General features: G+C 34.9%; 1 protein-coding gene and 1 long non-coding RNA gene across 2 annotated transcripts in view; one reads left to right on the top strand and one right to left on the bottom strand.

The window, feature by feature from the left end:
- LOC107974268 (uncharacterized) overlaps nt 1-18,080 on the top strand; it is a 353,723-nt gene that overhangs the window by 109,292 nt on the left and 226,351 nt on the right. The window lies entirely within an intron of this gene.
- The window catches only part of NAA11 (N-alpha-acetyltransferase 11, NatA catalytic subunit), a 264,061-nt gene that overhangs the window by 19,715 nt on the left and 226,266 nt on the right, over nt 1-18,080 (bottom strand). The window lies entirely within an intron of this gene.

The following is an 18,080-nucleotide window of genomic DNA, read 5'->3' as shown; positions in this document are numbered from 1 at the left end:
TCAACAAAATATCTGTCTTATTTCATTTCACTAAATGAAATCTACATTATTATAATCTACTTTATTATCTATTATAATCTACATTCATATAAATTACATACTTCCATTTCCTCCTTCCAATCTTTTGTTCTATTGTTAGCACAAACTTTTTCTTACATGTTATAAACCTCAAAATACTATCACTATCTTTTTTTAAAAAACTTTAAAATGACAAAAATATCTGTTATATTTGCCACATATTTACCATTTTGGCACTCTTAAATTTCTCTGTGTGTATTGAAATTTCCAGGTGGGTTTATTTTCCTTCAGCTAGAATAATTACTTTTAACATTTCTTTAATGGAAGTCTGATGCCAAAAAATTGAAGATTTGACTTTTCTTAAAAAAATGCTTCCTTTGCCTTCATTTTTGAAGATTTTTTTCCAGATGTAAAATTTTAGTTTTATCATTTTTTTCTTTCATTACTTTAAAGAGGTCATTGCATTGTCTTTTCAAGTGCATGACTGTTGGTGTTTGAGGTTATTCTTATCTTTGTTTCCCTGTTGTGTGTAACATGCTTTTTTTCCCCCACTGGCTGGTTTTTCAGTTTTCTCTGTATTAGTAGTTTGAGCAATCAGATTATGATGCTCCTTAGTATAGTTTTATTTGTGTTTGTACTGCTTTTATTTAAAATCTTAAAATTGAAGGTATATAATTTTCATCAAATTTTGAAAAATTTTGACAATTATGTTTTTAAATATTTTGTTTCCTCTATTCTGATAGTTGCTACACTAGATAGAAAGTGATAGACACAAAGTAATATATATAATACACTGTGATATACTGCTTGTTTTCAGAAATAAAAATAGTAAAAAAGCAATAATTTTGATATTGCAGTATGATTCTTGCAAATTGCTTTACCTATATTTAATATAATACTTAAAGAAATTGTAAAAATAAGTCCATTTACTCTATTAGTTCATGATCTAATTGAAGGTGATTGACACAAAAGAAATAGCAATAATATGTTGTGATAAATTCTTTAATGGAGGTTTTCATTGTGCACTATGTAGCAAAAACAAAACTAAATGTCATGTATTGGGGTTGCTGGTCAGAGAAGGGTGGTGACATTTCAGCTGGGTATTAAAGTATGAAAATAAGTGTACTAGTTAGAGAAATGGGGAAGAGAGATATGTTATATGGAGAGAAGAACATTTTTCTAATGCTCAGAGGTTTAAACAAGCCTTATTTTTTCGAGGAAATGACGAGCCATTTACTGTTGCAGAAGCTGAAAAGCAAGAGTTTGTGAAGAAAGAAGTGTTAAATAAGCAGGTTTGCTGCAGACTGTGAAGGTCCTTGAGTGCTACATTAACAAATTTGGATTTTGAAATAAAAGTAGTATATTGTGGTTCCTTTATATGGTGATTTATTTTATATGATATTAGGAGAATGGTGACTCAAGCAAAGTAGCAAGTAATAGTGGCATTTTAGCAACTTTGATACTGAAGTAGTTACAGGGGCACTCTCTTGTTTCCAATTTTTCAAATCTTTCTTAATTTTATACAAACAAATAAGTATGCAGTAGGCTTTCGTTTACATGCTTTTATGGTCACCTAAGTGAGGAACTGTGACAGATAAGCTTAGAGAACTGCCTTAGTCTTACTCACATGGGACAGAATTCTGCCTTGGCCTTTTGAGTTAGAGATGTTTGGAATGTTGGTGACGTTTTTTAGTTCAATGATTTAATTTACTGAGCTAGGAAGGAAATATCTGAAACTGGCATGAATTCTTGCCAAAAGATTACCTAGGGAAATATTAGATTTCCTGACTCCAATCTCTATCCCTTTTAAACAGATAATTTAGAGGAGAATAAAAAATATTGAAAATTAATGGCAATTTTGAAATAGAATATTTTGTCAAAATCAAATTCATTTCATTAAATGCTTGAGAAGAATGCAATGAGTAAATGAGGTATGAATAACTGTAAGATGGGACAATTACCACCTCAGAAACAATATATTTGTAAAGTTAATTCCTCTCGAACATGAACAATCCCCTTACACTTGACCCCTTTCTATTGCCTCTTCCATGCTTGAACTCTCCTTGAACTTTGAAGATCCATCTTGAGAGTATGATACGGCCATCTCTTTTGCATCTGGTTATTTTAGCTCCAATTTGCAGCCTTAAATGGCAATTATGGTGATATATTGCTCAAGTCACCCGACATGGATTAGTATCGGGATCAGCACATTTACGCACAGGAGTAGTGAATGGAGACTGCAGCTATGATTTTAAATGACTTGATTAATTCTGAAACAACATTTCAGAGTCCATTAGGTCCAGCAGGTGTTGGGGTGCAGACTATGCTTTTTCCCTAAGCAGCATATTTGATTAAAGTGCCAAAGTATTTTGGATTCATACATTATCTTTCCCAGAATAGTTTCCTTTCACTCTGTTAAATTTCCTAAACGGCCACCACTCCCCCTGAAAGAGATCTTCTTTCTGTTTTGTCTCTACTCAAGTTCTCTTGTGTCAGTTACTGACTGCCAGCTCTGTTTGAGCAACCTGAACAATGTGTTCTGTTCTTGTTCAAGAAGGCATTTACATGACAGAACTCCAAGTACCCCACCGCTAAAAGCTCCTGCTGACTCAGGTCAAAATAAGGCCAATTGTGCTGTTTATCCTAAGGGCCATTTTATCAGCAACTTGTGTCAAGGTTAGAAATGTGTCTGGTTAATGCCTTGGCTCAATGCTTTCTTTAACTACTAAATATACATGTATATGACATTGGCATCTCCCGTCCTCCCTCCATCCCATCTGGGTGTCCCTGCTCTAATAAAATATGTAGGGCTGGGTTTTTTATTTAAGTTCTTTAGGGTTTTAAATTCCTAGATTCTTTGTTGATTTCCATGTATTCTAAAGTGATTTCTTTTTTTTTTTATTTTTTTATTTTTTTATTTTTTTTATTTTTTTATTTTTTATTATACTTTAAGTTTTAGGGTACATGTGCACATTGTGCAGGTTAGTTACATATGTATACATGTGCCATGCTGGTGCGCTGCACCCACTAACTCGTCATCTAGCATTAGGTATATCTCCCAATGCTATCCCTCCCCCCTCCCCCCTCCCCACCCCAGTCCCCAGAGTATGATATTCCCCTTCCTGTGTCCATGTGATCTCATTGTTCAATTCCCACCTATGAGTGAGAATATGCGGTGTTTGGTTTTTTGTTCTTGCGATAGTTTACTGAGAATGATGGTTTCCAATTTCATCCATGTCCCTACAAAGGATATGAACTCATCATTTTTTATGGCTGCATAGTATTCCATGGTGTATATGTGCCACATTTTCTTAATCCAGTCTATCATTGTTGGACATTTGGGTTGGTTCCAAGTCTTTGCTATTGTGAATAATGCCGCAATAAACATACGTGTGCATGTGTCTTTATAGCAGCATGATTTATGCAAATCAAAACCACTATGAGATATCATCTCACCCCAGTTAGAATGGCAATCATTAAAAAGTCAGGAAACAACAGGTGCTGGAGAGGATGTGGAGAAATAGGAACACTTTTACACTGTTGGTGGGACTGTAAACTAGTTCAACCATTGTGGAAGTCAGTGTGGCGATTCCTCAGGGATCTAGAACTAGAAATACCATTTGACCCAGCCATCCCATTACTGGGTATATACCCAAATGACTATAAATCATGCTGCTATAAAGTGATTTCTTTTAAAAATTCTTACAATGAGCCATGCATGCTTCATTACTCTCAATTCTTTTCTTTACAACATAAAGAACATAACAATGGGTCTATAGTACAACATTTATAGAGAGATCGTAAAATGTGGTATACCATGAATTGTTCTGTCATCTGTTCCCCTGGTATAATGTACCTGTCTCTATTATAGTACAAATCAACATGTATTCTATCTATTTGTGTGTTACCACATTTGTCTTCCTTAGGAGTCACATCTTATTCTTCTATCTTTATGCCTATCATATATTTATCCGTCTATCCGTTCATCCATCCATCCACCATTCCATCCACTCACCCACTTATCTATTCATCTATTTAACATATTTAGAGCCTCCTGTTATTATTATTACTATTATTATTGTTATTTAGATAATCAATATTTTTAATTACATTGAATTCGTATGTTCTGGGAAGCCAAACAAAGAACAATAAAATATTTTGTCCCCGCTATCCTGATGGTTGCTGGATTAGACAGAAAATGATAGATACAAAGAAATATCTATAATATGCTGCAGATAATACTGCCTTTAGTCCATGCAAGTAATGCTGCCATTATAGATATATAACATAATGAGAACATAAAAAGTGTATAAAAATTTTGCAGAAATAGGAGGCAGGGCTAGGCATGGTGGCTCACGCCTGTAATCCCAGCACTTCGGGAGGCTGAGGCAGGTGGATCACCTGAGCTCAGGAGTTAGAGACCAGTCTGGGAAACATGGCAAAACCCTTTCTCTGGATATGGTGGCATGTCCCTATAGAACTGTAGTTCCAGCTTCTCTAGAGGCTGGGGTGGAAGGATGACTGGAGCCCAGGAGGCAGAGGTTGCATGCAGTGATCCAAGATCATGCCACTGCACTGCAGCCTGGGTGGGAGGGAAGGAAGGAAGGAAGAGAGAGAGAAAAGAAAGAAAAGAAAGAGAAAGAAAGAAAAAGAAAGAAAGAGAAAGAAAGAAAAAAAGAAAAAGAAAAGGGAAGGGAAGGGAGAAAGGGAAAGAGAGAAAGAAAGGAAAAGAAATAGGAAGCTGGACACTTGGGCACTAGAATCAGCTTTATCACTACTGGTTGAGTAACTTGAGGAAGTCACATAATCTCTCTTTGTGAGCTTTTTCATCATTAAAACATAGATGAAACTACTTATTCCACCCAATTGATGGGGATGTTGAAAGGCTGAATAAAAGAATATAAATGAAAATATTTTGAAAACCATACAACGATATATGTTGAGATGATGGTGAAGTTGATAATTGAAAGTATATGGTTATGTTTCAGATGTGGTGTGCCTGGGAATAATGTCACCAATAGCATAAGAATTAATGTCTACTATGATGCTGAAATAAATAAACTGGTAAAACTACTCTGCTGTCTAAATCCCCAAGTTACAAATTTACAGGTATATTTGATATACTGACTGATACAAATTTCCTTTGCAAGAAATAGTACCAAGTTTAGCAGTAACAGCAGTAACAGTTCAAATTTTTCTGTTTTTTTTTTTTTTCTTTGACAGAGTCTCGTTCTGTCACCCAGACTGGAGTGCAATGGTGCAATCTCAGCTCACTGCAACCTCTGCCTTCCGGGTTCAAGCTATTCTCCTGCCTCAGCCTCCTGAATAGTTGGGATTATAGGCACCCACCACAGTGCCTGGCTAATTTTAGTATTTTTAGTAGAGATGGGGCTTCACCATGTTGGTCCAGCTGGTCTCGAACTCCTGACCTCAGGTGATCAGCTCACCTCAGCCTCCCAAAGTGCTGGGATTACAGTTGTGAGCCACCATTCCTGGCCCAAATTTTTCTGCTTTAATAAATGGAGTATATTATAAAGATAGAATACAGATTATTTTAATGTTGAATGAACTTAAGTTACCTAATAATTTTCTATACTGGTTTAAAAATTGATATAATTTTATAGAACTGCTCATATTACAGTTCTTTAATATATGAGCTTAGAAATGGAAAGTTTCTCTATTCCTTTCATCTCTTTCTCCTTGCAAATTTTGAAACAACTGAGAGATAGGATATAGGGATCAGACAAATAGAAATCCTTATTACTCACAACAGCTTGAATTAGTGAATATCGCTTTAAATTTATGTCCAGAGAGGGCTTGCTAATATATCACTTAATATGAACCTTTCCTATCTCCCAGAGCTGCCGGCTTCCCCTTGAAGGAATAGGAGTAGACCTGCTGAACTATCACATGAGAGAAGAGGCCCAAAAGCTTGCACACTACAGTCAAGCTGGCCCTTAAAGAGATGGACCTAGAAGATGCTGAGCCAGATATACTCAATTACTTCTCCAAAATCCATCAATTAGATAAGACACTCTTCCCATGAAAGGAGGTAGCTGGGGGAGAGGCTGAAGTAATCCTTCCATGCTTTGTTTCCTAGGGAATAGAGTGGACATTTCCTGCTCAAGGTGGAAAATTGTGTAGTAATAAATATCCTCAATACATAATTATCATCTGTTACCCAGTGGGCAAATTCCACCACTGCAGAGACCCAGACTGCAATACTAGAGGTAGGCAATATCTACACAACTCTCTGAGGAAGAGAAAAGGGCCTTGCTCTTCTGTGTTTCTCCTGTAACCCCTATGGTACTCATATAGCAGACCCGAAAGAGTGCCAATATAAGAAAATCATGAAGTTGCTCAAAAATCAGTCTTAGTCTTTTGGTCAGGCTTTTTTCTTCTTTCTTCTTACATTCTGAAAAACCAAGATTATTGATTTCAAATGGCAGATGATCAGGTACTTTCAATGTGTTAACAGATGTCAGTAGTAAATTGTTCAATCACTGTTGAAATGGATGAAGAATAACAACATTTTTTAGTACATGATATTTTGTAAATGTCATCATTTTGGCCTTGTGTTACTTTTCTAGGTAACACTTGGGTAGAAAAAACAGCTAATTGAATTTTATAAACCTGGTTGAACATCTATTGTGTTCAAGCCATTATGCCAAGTGCTGTGAAAAATGCAAAAAGACTAAGACATACATAGTTCCTACGTATATATATGAACAATTTCATCCATAGGCATTTATATTCTGGTAGAAATATACTGAAGAAAATTCCAATACTGGGAAAGCAAAGATAGAATACAAAGTCCAAAGTAAAACAGAACAAACCCTGAACTGCCTAGATTAAAAATAATGGAAAGGAGACGGAAAAAAAAAAAAAAAAAAAGAAAGGAGACGGTAGTTCTAAAGACATGTATTCCAGCTGGTGGGAGGTATATCTGAACAGATTGAACCACAGAATCCACCAAAGTATTATACAGCTGAACAATAGCACAAAGCCCTAAGAGCCGGAGAGGGAGCTTTGAATAGCTCAGCCAATCTTTCACTTTGAATGGATAGCATTGAGCAGAAGCTTCTTGGGCCTTGGCGCAGAGTGTGGGAGGAAAGAGGACATATTATTAATATCTTATCCCTGAGCTTTAAAATGGGAACAATGAGCTGCTTATTCAAACTGAATTGAGATGACTAACCTGTTCCAAATAGGCAAGAAACTCTTAATTTTAAACCTAACCATCTTAATACCACAGAGTTTCCACAAATGGAATTACTTTGCAGAATAGCACACTGCCATTTCTTAATTTTTAAAGAAGTTTCTTTAAACAAAACTAAAGCTCATGTCAATGCACAGTTTAGAAGAGAGACTTATGTCCTAGTGAAATTGCCAAACAGGACTCAAGCCTCCCTTGAAGATGACAATAGAGAAATAAATATATGCTAATTAAGTTTCTTATTTGTGCACTTTGCAAAATGTCAGCTCCCATCTCATCATAGAATTATAGAATTCTTAAAGTTAGAAATGTTTTTTCAAATAATCCAAGAATAATCTCCCACTTATTTCATTAATGTCTTCTCCTAAAGCATCCCTCATAGTCATAGGAAGCACATTTTACCTTCTGAGGAAGCCACAGTTTGGCACTTTTTATGATTAAAAAGTTCTTTTTTTTATGGTGAGACAAAATCTACTACCTTGTAACTTCTATCACTAATCCTGTTTCTGACCTTTAGACAAAGACAGACCAAATCTACATTTATTCTTTGCATGACATATTTTCCAGGAGGGTATCTTAGAAATAATGTTTCTGTCTGTTTTATTTAATTACCAGTGATGTCCCATCCTAGTGCCACACACTCTTTTGAATCTTTTCCACATCTCCTTTCCCATACAACATTGTTGCAGGGTGACTGCGGGGCATAAGCAAGTGTTGGGCATTGCATGAACAGATGGATGTGTAGAGTTTTAAGGTTTGAGAGAGGTTCAGAGGAAAAGCTATCTGTTGTAAATAGGGATGCTTTGCAGACCACTACTTTATGCAGTTTGCCCACTAAACAATTTCTGAGTGGGCAAGAAAAACTGGGAGCCCATTTTCTTAGCATTTAGTGGTGAATTTTATGTGGTTATATATGTGTATCTTGGACCTTATCTTTATAGATGAAAGCAGGAAAAACATATTTCTCTGTAGAAAATTGCTTTATTCCGGGTTAATTTATCTAAATTTTGTGTGATTATTCATTGTGCAGGGTAATTTCTCATTTGTCCATTGTTCTTATTTTTCTTGAATTGGTATTGCCTAAGGCACTACAAATTGTTGAGGTGCAAATACCAATTATTACTCAGAAATGACCACCTAGTTATCTTCAAGAAACGCAAGCTTTGACTTGAATTATTTTATCATTTGAAACTCTATTTCCCTATGAGTTTTAAGTGGTAGCAGGGTTATTCAGGCAAAAAAATTAAGGATTTCCTTAACGTCTAATTTTAAGGAAGGGGATTATAAAAGAAAGTGAATGGTTGTTCTAATTAGCTAGGAAAACTTATACATTGTAGGTTAATATAGGAGTGATGCCAGGGATATGGAGTGGAGTGCTGAGTCTATGTGAGGACCCTAAGGAGGTGGTGCATGGGGCACTGTGTTTTAAGAGGACTATCCTTCATTAGATAATCTGCAACTCACATTTTCCTCAAACACCAGCAACTTGTTAACATGTTTTGCCTGATAAAATGAGTAACCAAATCTTCACACCCTTTTAAGACTGGAGAGTAGGCAGACTTCATGCCTTGATGCACCACAGAGGGACCCTCTTTTCAAGTTTGCACAGAACTCTTCTGGTGCCTCCCCCACCATTCTTTCCAACCTCCAGCCCTTTGAGACACCAGCCTGACACTAGTTGTGTCTATAATGAATGAGGAGGAGTGGCAACATCCCATTCCCTGTCACAGACCTGAAAAATTCCATTGAAATATTTTATCTGAAGCAGAATCTGACCTCAGGCATACAATATCCTTTGTTCACATTTCTTACTCTGCTCACTACTGAAGTGGTGAATTTTAACACAAGAAGCTCAAGAAAGATGTGCAAAATAGGGCATAGGGATATACAAATCCTTATTTTATTAACACTGTAAATTCTACTTCCTCAGAATTTCCAATTTTTCCCTGCCTAGCAGCATAAAGACAGTTAAAGGGACTTTTGGTGACATTCCCCCTTGTTTAATGAAGCTTGGAGTTATGGGCAAGTGCCTTGAACTGCTGTTATTATCTGCATGAGTGAATAAGGGCTGAGGGTCCGGATCTGTGCAAAGAGTTTTACTGCAAATAGGCACATTGATCATTCATAATCAGACCTACCAGCTCAGCAGTGCTGCAGTGCCAGCAGGCTCTGAAAAAGCTGACCAAGGGAGCAGTAGTGCTCACAGGTTAATGTAATATTCAGGCAGAATAAGATCTTTCTTATATACTCATCTCTTTGCTTTTTTTCTGGCATAGTGGGAGTGAGAGCTAAAACACACTTGAACTATATCTCATATAACCAATCGCAGAGCCATCCTCTGTTCATCTGAGGGTTCTACCTGTTTCCAGAGCCTTACTTCTTTTAGAAGTGCATTTCTTCTGCATAAAAGTTTGTGCTTTAGATCTGCCATTGCCATACTATTTAGGGTATTATGAAACTGCTTTGTTGTAAATATATTATCTTCTGATTCCCGATGTTATCTCACATGAGAGGTCACATTTAGAAGACAGCAATTACAAGACATCACTATTTGAAGCTTCAGGGTGAATGTTGTACCAAATGTTTGTTTCTTCATCATTCCCTGGGCTAATAAGTATTAAAATATATATTTGAATACATCAACATCTTATTTAAAAATTTAGCTTTGTGTAAATTACTGTATTTATAAAAACCTGATGAAAATATTACTATCATGATCCATTAGAGTGGTATTCATTTCACATCAGCATCTTTGTGTGTATTGTACTGTGGATGCAATCATTTGGGGACAATTGAAAAGGTGAGTGCCTTCTTCTAGGTGTACAAATTTTGCAGCGCTAGAAATAAATATGTTTTAGGTTTTCTGCTTCCCAATTCTTCTTAAAAGAGTCACAAATGTAAGGAGGTATTAATCACTGAAGGGCACAGTGATACTTCTAGGGATGTAAAATTTTAGCAGAGTCTCAAATCTAAGAGGAGGATTTTGAGATTAATATCATATGCTGAGAGCACCAGAAACCTAATTTGATATCCTATGTTCATACAGCAAAATGGTGTTGCTAGCCCATTGTGAATTGGATGTGCTTTGTGAATTATTTTCCTATTGGTGATGAATTTGCAGTGATATATCTGCATACAATCATTCAATTGACCTTGTTACCAATGACAAGCATATGTCAGATGGTTGGCAAGGGTGGGAGTTTACTGTCATTTGAATGATGATTCCATGAGCTTGTTAGTATGATCGCCTAATCAGCTATGCTAAGTGAGCACAGGGTACATCAAAGGGTTAAGAAGAAAAATGTGACCAGTTCATTAATCACTTCTTCAGAGACCTGATTCAGGAAATCGTTGGAATTCAACTGAGGGCATGATTCTCCCACCTTGTGTTGAGAAATGAGACAGAATTCTTACTCTAAAACAACCAAATATGTACATTTACATATGGAAGTAGTTTTAGATTTTTTGCCATGTTGTCAAATAAACTTTACGATCATCCTAAAATCATCAAATCCCAACAGGCTTTGATTATTGATTTGTAATAGCTAAATACTTAGTCAATATTTAAGGTAATGGTGATTTGATTTAAACTATTATTTGGGAAAATTTGAATCCTAGAGCTTTATAAATTAAAGGGACTTGATTTAATAACTCAATAGCTAAGTTATCTTGAGGCTCAGGAAAGTTAAATGACAGTCCTGAGGCCATTCTGCTGGAGATCTGAGATTTAAGCCTTGGGACTCCTGGTTTTTAGCTCAGTGTTCCTCACTTTATGCTCTGTAGTAATTTGCATACTTCAGTTTTGCACACATGAATATGAGTTTCTGATGTCAAAAAATGTGAAGAATAAAACCATTCTGGTAGCCATGGTAATTTTATATGAGACTTCTATTCTTTTTTATTGTCTTTTCATTTGTTTGGCTAGTAAGCTTTTTAAAAACATTTTCCAATACATTCAACACAAACTGCACTTTTAAAAATATTGTATTTGAGAATTATTTTATACTTATAGAAAAGTCACAAGAATAAAACAACTATCCCCACATACTCTTTACCCAGCTTCTCCAATATTAACGTTCTATCATATTTGCTTCATTCTTTCTCTATTGTATAAATATACTTATTTATTTTTTAACCATTTGAAATCATTGCGGATATTGAAGCTTGATATTTCAGTGTGTATTTCCTTAAAACAAGGGCATTTTCCTGTATAACAACAGTACAACCATCAAAATCCAGGTATTAGCATTGATAAATCCACCGTGTAATCCACAGTCACCATTCAAATTTCACCTTTTATTCAAATTATATCTTTAAAAGGTCCAGGATTCGACAGAGAATCATTTGCTGTATTAAATGTCATGTCTCTTAAATATCCTTCAGTCTGCAAAATTTCTCAGTCTTCTCTTGTCTTTCATGATCTTGATAATTTTGAAGAGTATGAGCCAGTGGCTTTGTGGAACGTCCCTCAGTTGGGGATGGTCTGAGGTTTCCACATAACTAAATTTAGGTTATGTATATTTGGCAGGAATGCAACAGAAATAATGTTGTATCATTTTCTGTTTGTAACAACAGGTACCCTCTTACAATTTTCCCATCTTTGGTAGCTACACTTTGATCACTTGATTAAAGTGTTGTCTGCCAGGCTTCTCCATTGTCAAGTATTTCATACTTATTAAAACATAATTATTAAGTATTTATGGAGATAGTTTTGAAACTGTATAAGTATTTTATTTCTCATTAGACTGTCACCTGTTAGTATTAACATCCATTGATGATGCTTTTCTGATACAATTTTTTCATAGTTGCCAAATAGCTATTTTCTTATACTGTTGTTCCTTCTACATTTATTTGTTGATAATTGACTGTAAGGAAGGCCTTTCCTATCTCTCCCATTTATTTATTTAATAATTATCTATTTATATCAATATGAACTCAAGGATATTGATTTTATTCACTGACTTATATTTTATGATTGTTATTCTACCAGAGGTACAAGGAGGAACTGGTACCATTCCTTCTGAAACTATTCCAATCAATAGAAAAAGAGGGAATCCTCCCTAACTCATTTTATGAGGCCAGCATCATTCTGATACCAAAGCCGGGCAGAGACACAACCAAAAAAGAGAATTTTAGACCAATATCCTTGATGAACATTGATGCAAAAATCCTCAATAAAATACTGGCAAACCGAATCCAGCAGCACATCAAAAAGCTTATCCACCATGATCAAGTGGGCTTCATCCCTGGGATGCAAGGCTGGTTCAATATACGCAAATCAATAAATGTAATCCAGCATATAAACAGAGCCAAAGACAAAAACCACATGACTATCTCAATAGATGCAGAAAAAGCCTTTGACAAAATTCAACAACCCTTCATGCTAAAAACTCTCAATAAATTAGGTATTGATGGGACGTATTTCAAAATAATAAGAGCTATCTATGACAAACCCACAGCCAATATCATACTGAATGGGCAAAAACTGGAAGCATTCCCTTTGAAAACTGGCACAAGACAGGGATGCCCTCTCTCATCACTCCTATTCAACATAGTGTTGGAAGTTCTGGCCAGGGCAATTAGACAGGAGAAGGAAATAAAGGGTATTCAGTTAGGAAAAGAGGAAGTCAAATTGTCCCTGTTTGCAGACGACATGATTGTATATCTAGAAAACCCCACTGTCTCAGCCCAAAATCTCCTTAAGCTGATAAGCAACTTCAGCAAAGTCTCAGGATACAAAATCAATGTACAAAAATCACAAGCATTCTTATACACCAACAACAGACAAACAGAGAGCCAAATCATGAGTGAACTCCCATTCACAATTGCTTCAAAGAGAATAAAATACCTAGGAATCCAACTTACAAGGGATGTGAAGCACCTCTTCAAGGAGAACTACAAACCACTGCTCAAGGAAATAAAAGAGGATACAAACAAATGGAAGAACATTCCATGCTCATGGGTAGGAAGAATCAATATCGTGAAAATGGCCATACTGCCCAAGGTAATTTACAGATTCAATGCCATCCCCATCAAGCTACCAATGACTTTCTTCACAGAATTGGAAAAAACTACTTTAAAGTTCATATGGAACCAAAAAAGAGCCCGCATCGCCAAGTCAATTCTAAGCCAAAAGAACAAAGCTGGAGGAATCACACTACCTGACTTGATGCTCTTAATTGTCTCGTGTTTGACCAGTGGAAATTTTTTCAAAGATACTCCCATGTCTTCTTGACACGTCCTCCTCCTCTTTCTAGCACTTATTTTCTGAGAAGCCGAGATGTTCAAGGATCATCTTAGACTTTTTCTGCCCAAGCCTTGAAACAACCAGTTCTTTAAGGAGCCCTAGTTCTTTTTATTGGGGAGCGGTATTCACAAACCACAATCTATGCACTGGGTGTGTTCATTGTTATGGTTCATTATTGCATTATTACTTCTAGGATCTCTCAGAAAATCAATCCAGGAAATATATGTATATTTATATCACATACATACATGCATGCATACAAACATCTATCTGTCATCTATGTATGTCTATCTATCATACGTCTTTTTTTAAAAAAAACTTGAGTTTAAACTGATACTTCCAATTCCAATCTAACATAACATATTTAGCCTTCTCTCTTTTCATATTTATAAATCCCTTCTCCAACAGTGAGAAATCTGGCTCTTCGCCATCATAATATATTTACTAATTTGCTTAATCCCCTGTATGTAACCAGTCTGGAAACATGCAAGCCCTGACACACACTATGGGCCTCAACCACATGGGATTCCTCCTTATCTCTGGCCCCAGATAATATACTACACTGGTAAAGTTCCTAACTAAACATGCCAGGAAAATCCCCAGCTAGGGTGTCATATCCTCCGCATCCCTGATGAGTCTCTGTAAAATGCTTGTGGAAGTTCATGGCCAAGACCTCTCTGTCCCAGTCCCTGGTTCAATGCAGTGTATGAAACCGATGAATTCTTGTCCAAAAGTTTAATTCTGACTTTATCCCTGTCACTATAACCGTAAAAGAGAATCCCTGGCCTGGCTCCACCACACCCTGCCTCAATCCCAGCCCTGGCGAACATACCTACCAAAGTTTTGGCTCCGATTAAGGAAGGGGAATAGAAAACTCATTCTATACCCTTTGATTTCCTTTTTTCAATTATTGTTTAACAGGAAATAGAGCTAGATCTTTGCTAGATGGCCTGACTCAACTATTGAATCTAAGTCTTCACATGTTACCACATTTTGGTCTTTGATATTTAATTTAATTATTTTAGCTTGTTATTAATTTTTGTTGCATTTAAAAAATTGTGAATTCTCCCTTTCCTTTTTATATCTGCCATTTTTTTATTGGGGTTTAATTTATACACATTAAAATTTGCCAATTCAAAATGTACAATTTAACGAGTTTTGATAAATGTGTACAGTTACGTAACCTCCACCACAATCATGATATAGGCTAGTTTTACCACCCTTAGTTTTAACACTCTGTGTTTCTTCGCAGTCAGTGACCTCTCCCCACATTCTGCCCCTGGCAACCACCTATATGCTTTATGTCACTGTAGATTTGCTTTTTCTAGAAATTCATATGAATGGAATTATACAGTATGGAGTCTTGGTGCCTGCCTTTTTTTTCACTTAGCTTAATACTTTTGAGACATATCCATGTTGTTGTGTATACCAGTACTTGATTCCTTTCTATTTTATTTTATTTTGTTGTGGTTAGAATACTTAATTTGGCTCTACCCTCTTAACAAATTTTTAAGTGTCTAATACATTATTGTTGACTATGGGTGCAATATGTTACAGCAGATCTCTAGAGCTTATTCATCTTGCTTGACTAACTCTGTTGATTAGTAACTTTTGATTTCCACCTCCTCTCAGCCCCTGGAAACTACCATTCTGCTCTTTGATTTTATGAATTTAACTATTTTGCATATCTCATATCAGTGCAATCATTCAGTATTGTTCTATGACTGGCTTATTTTACTTAGCATAATGTCCTCAAGATTCATCCATGCTGTCACATATTACAGAATTTCCTTCTGTTTTTTTAAAGTTGACTAATATTCTATAACAGGGTTGTTTCTAAATCTTATCTATTGTAAATGGTGCTACAATAAACATAGATGTGTTAATATCTTTGTGAGATCCTGATTTCTTCTCTTTTGGATAAATAACCAGAAGTGAGATTGCTAGATCATGTGGTGGTTCTATTTTTTTTCGTAATATCCAAAATACTTTTCGTAAAGCCTGTACCAACTTTTAGTCCAGCCAACAAGGTGTAAGGTTTCCTTTTATCCACATCCTTGCCAACACTTGTTATCTTTTGACTTTTTGATGAGTTATCCTAACAGTTGTGAAATGATAATCTATTGTGATTTTTATTTGCATTATCCTGATAATTAGTGATGTTGAACATTTTCTTTAATGTACTTTTTGGCCATTTGTATGTCTTCTTTGGAGAGATGTCTATTCAGGTCTTTTGCTCATTAAAAAAATTGGATTATTTGCTTTTTTTGTTTTGCTATTGAGTTGTATGAGTTCCTTGTATATTTTTTATATTAACCCTTTACCAAATATATGGTTTGCAAATATCTTCTCCAATTCTGTGGGCTGCCTTTTCAATTTGTCAACTGTTTCTTTTGCTGTGCCAAAACTTTTTAGTTTGATGTAGTCTTACTTGTTTATTTTGCTTTTGCTTTTTGATCCAAAAAATCGTTGTCCAGACTAATGTCATGAAGCTTTTCTCTTAGTTTTCTTTGAGTAGTTTTACAGTTTCAGGTCTTATCTTTAAGTGTTTTATCCATTTTGAGTTGATTTTTGTATATGGTGTGACATAAGGGTCCAAAATTATTATTCTGTATGTGGCTATCCAGTTTTCCCAACATCATTTGTTGAAGAGACTATCATTTCCCCGTTGTGTATTCTTAATACCTTTGTCAAAAATTAGTTGCCTACATATGTGTAGTTTATTTTTAAGCTTTCTGTTCTGCTCCATTGGTCTATATGTCTGTATTTGTGCCAGTACTATGCTGTTTTGATTACTATAACTTTATAATAAGATTTAACATTAGAAAGTGTGATGCCCCCAGCTTTGTTCTTGTTCAAGATTGCTTTAGCTATTCAGGGTCTTTTCTGGTTTTATACAAATTTTAGGATTGTTTTCTATCTTTGTAACATATGTCATTAGAATTTTGATAGGGATTGAATTGAATTTGTAGGTTGCTTTGGGTAGTTTGCACATTTTACAATATTGATTCTTCTAGATCCATGAACATAGGATATTTTTCTATTTATTTGTGCCTTCTTCAATTTCTTTCATGAATTTTTATACTTTGTAGTCTAGATCTTTTACATTCTTGGTTTAAATTTATTCCTAAGTATTTATTCTTCTTGATACTATCATAAATGGTATTGTTTATTGATTTCTGTTTTGGATAATTTATCCTTAGTGTATAGAATTGCAACTAATATTTGTATGTTAATTTTGTGTCCTGAAACTTGACTGAATTTGTTTATTAGTTCTAATAGTTTTGTGTGTGTGTATGTGTGTGTGTGGACCCTTTAGGACTTTCTCTATATAAGATGATGTCATATGCAAACAGTGACAATTTTTCCTCTTTTTTTTCAATGCGGATGTCTTTCATTTTATTCCCTTGCCTAATTGCTCTGGCTAGCACTTGCAGTTCTATGTTGAATAGAAGTGGTGAGCATGTGCATTATTGTCTTGTTCCTAACCTTACAGGAAAAGCTTTCAACATTCCATCATTGAGCATGATGTTAGAGGTGGGCTTGTGATATATGGCTTTCATTGTTTTGGCTAATTTGTGGATAGTTTTTATTATAAAGGAGGGTTGAATTTTGTAAATGCTTTTTCTGCACCTGTTGAGATGATCATGTGATTTTTATTCTTTCTTCTCTTAATGTGGTGTTTTATATTTATTTATATGTATATGTTGAATCACCTTTACACTTTACATTCCAGGGATAAATCTCACATGACATAGTGTATGATCCTTTTAATGTGCTGTTGAATTCAGTTTGCTAGTATTTTGTTGAAAATTTTTGCCTATATTTTCATCAGGAATATTGGCCTGTATTTTTCTTTTTTATATTGTGCTTGCCTGGTGTTGTTAGCATGACAATCCCAGCCTTGTAAGTTTTACAACCATAAAAATGAAAAATTATTACATTTTATTTATTGCTTTATAGGGTAAACAGACATAATATTCATGACAATAGACTTAAGAAGGGGAATACAATGGAAATGTATGCTGATACAATGATCCTACATTTTACTAGAAGTGACTTAAAATTATCCACAAATAGATTGGCTAGGTATAAGCTACATATATAATTTCTGGTTTAACCACTACATGCAGAGATAGAAATAGAAAGCAAGTGAAGGTATTAAAATAGCTTTTTAAATGCAATAGATTAATATACAAAACAAGGCAAAAAAAGATGAAGAGAAAAAGAATTCTAAATGAGAAAATTAAAAAACGAATAGTAAAATAGCAGCCAAAAATTTAATCATATCAATAATTACATTAAATGTATATTTTTTGTTTATATAGTTATATAACTTTAAAAATCCAGAGAAAAAGTTTTATATTTATTTATAATTTTAACATTTCTAATACTCTTTATTTTTCTCTATAGATCTGAGTTGTCATTTAGTGTCATTCACTTTCATATTGAGGACTTCTTTTAGCATTTCTTATAGTGCATATCTATATATGCAGCATATATGCATATACATATATATGCATTTTAGCTATCTGTCTATCTATCACTATTATCCCTGATAGTTTCTCTCATTTTTTGTTTATCTAAAAGTGTGCATAT

The sequence above is a fragment of the Pan troglodytes genome, chromosome 3 (assembly GCF_028858775.2).
Source record: "Pan troglodytes isolate AG18354 chromosome 3, NHGRI_mPanTro3-v2.0_pri, whole genome shotgun sequence".
Classification (NCBI taxonomy): Eukaryota; Metazoa; Chordata; class Mammalia; order Primates; family Hominidae; genus Pan; species Pan troglodytes.
The sequence above is the reverse complement of the archived record's forward strand: the minus strand, read 5'-3'. Positions and strand labels throughout refer to the sequence as shown.